The sequence below is a fragment of the Triticum aestivum genome, chromosome 7A, assembly GCF_018294505.1.
Source record: "Triticum aestivum cultivar Chinese Spring chromosome 7A, IWGSC CS RefSeq v2.1, whole genome shotgun sequence".
Classification (NCBI taxonomy): domain Eukaryota; kingdom Viridiplantae; phylum Streptophyta; class Magnoliopsida; order Poales; family Poaceae; genus Triticum; species Triticum aestivum.
The window spans coordinates 690,417,674-690,420,030 of NC_057812.1; positions in this window are offsets into that span (position 1 = coordinate 690,417,674).

Sequence of the window (2,357 nt, forward strand, 5' to 3'; positions counted from 1 at the left end):
GTATCCGGCTCTATCGCCACTTAGAGTGCGGCCTCCATGGTAGGGTCTATCCCTCCGCTCTCGGATGGCGCGACTTGCTCCGGATTGATGACCGGAGTAGTTGCAGATGCGATCTCCCGAACATTGTCCGACGGCAGAGTTACGTCATGCTCGTCGCGACCGTGTGGCACACCTGACATGGGCTCGAATCCGTCGAAGATCAAGTCTCCGCGGATGTCAGCCGTGTAGTTCAAGTCTCCGAATCTGACCTGATGGCCAGGGGCGTAGCTCTCAATCTGCTCCAGATGGCCAAGCGAATTGGCCCGCAGTGCGAAGCCGCCGAATACAAAGATCTTGATACGTCTCTAACGTATCTATAATTTTTGATTGTTCCACGCTATTATATTATCAACCTTGGATGTTTTATATGCATTTATATGCTATTTTATATGATTTTTGGTACTAACCTATTAACCTAGAGCCCAGTGTCAGTTTCTGTTTTTTCCTTGTTTTAGAGTATCGCAGAAAAGGAAAATCAAACGGAGTCCAATTGACCTGAAACTTCACGGAACTTATTTTTGGAAGGAAAGCAACCCGGGAGACTTGGAGTCCACGTAAGGGAAGCAACGAGGAAGCCACGAGGCAGGGGGCGCGCCCACCCACCCTGGGCGCGCCCTCCACCCTCGTGGGCCCTTCGTGGCTCCCCTGACGTACTTCTTCCACCTATATATCTCCATATACCCTAAAACGATCGGAGAGCACAATAGATCGGGAGTTCCGCCGCCAGAAGCCTCCGTAGCCACTGAAAGCCAATCTAGACCTGTTCTGACACCCTGCCGGAGGGGGCAATCCCTCTCCGGTGGCCATCTTCATCATCCCGGTGCTCTCCATGATGAGGAGGGAGTAGTTCTCCCTCGGGGCTGAGGGTATGCACCAGTAGCTATGTGTTTGATCTCTCTCTCTCTCTCTCGTGTTCTTGAGGTGATACGATCTTGATGTATCGCGAGCTTTGCTATTATATTTGGATCCTATGATGTTTCTCCTCCCCCTCTCTCTCTCTTGTAATGGATTGAGTTTCCCCTTTGAAGTTATCTTATCGGATTGAGTCTTTAAAGATTTGAGAACACTTGATGTATGTCTTGCCGTGCGTATCTGTGGTGACAATGGGATATCACGTGATTCACTTGATGTATGTTTTGGTGATCAACTTGCGGGTTTTGCCCATGAACCTATGCATAGGGGTTGGCACACGTTTTCGTCGTGATTCTCTGGTAGAAACTTTGGGGAACTCTTTGAGGTTCTATGTGTTGGTTGAATAGATGAATCTGAGATTGTGTGATGCATATCGTATAATCATACTCGCAAATACTTGAGGTGACATTGGAGTATCTAGGTGACATTAGGGTTTTGATAGATTTGTGTCTTAAGGTGTTATTCTAGTACGAACTCTAGGGCTGTTTGTGACACTTATAGGAATAGCCCAACGGATTGATTGGAAGGAATAACTTTGAGGTGGTTTCGTACCCTACCATAATCTCTTCGTTTGTTCTCCGCTATTAGTGACTTTGGAGTGACTCTTTGTTGCATGTTGAGGGATAGTTATGTGATCCAATTATGTTATTATTGTTGATAGGACTTGCACTAGCGAAAGTATGAACCCTAGGCCTTGTTTCCTATCATTGCAATACCGTTTATGCTCATTTTTATCATTAATTACCTTGCTTTTTTATATTTTCAGACTACAAAAACTATTATCTACTATCCATATTGCACTTGTATCACCATCTCTTCGCCGAACTAGTGCACCTATACAATTTACTATTATATTGGGTGTGTTGGGGACACAAGAGACTCTTTGTTATTTGGTTGCAGGGTTGCTTGAGAGAGACCATCTTCATCCTACGCCTCCTACGGATTGATAAACCTTAGGTCATCCACTTGAGGGAAATTTGCTACTGTCCTACAAATCTCTGCACTTGGAGGCCCAACAACGTCTACAAGAAGAAGGTTGTGTAGTAGACATCAAGCTCTTTTCTAGCGCCGTTGCCGGGGAGGTGAGCGCTTGAAGGTATATCTTTAGATCTTGCAATCGAGTCTTTTAGTTTCTTATTTTATCACTAGTTTAGTCTACCAAAGAAAGCTATATAAAAATGGAATTGAGTCTACCTCATACGCTTCATCTTTTTAATATCTTTCGTGAGTATGATGGAAAGGAAAATTGTGCCAAAGTGTTAGAAGAAGAATGCATTAAAAAATTTAGCACTAAATATTTGAATGATGAGCATGATTGCAATGTTGTTAGTATGAATTCCTTGAATATCCATGATGCTAATGATATGCAAAGCCACAAGCTTGGGGAAGCTATGTTTGATGAAGAT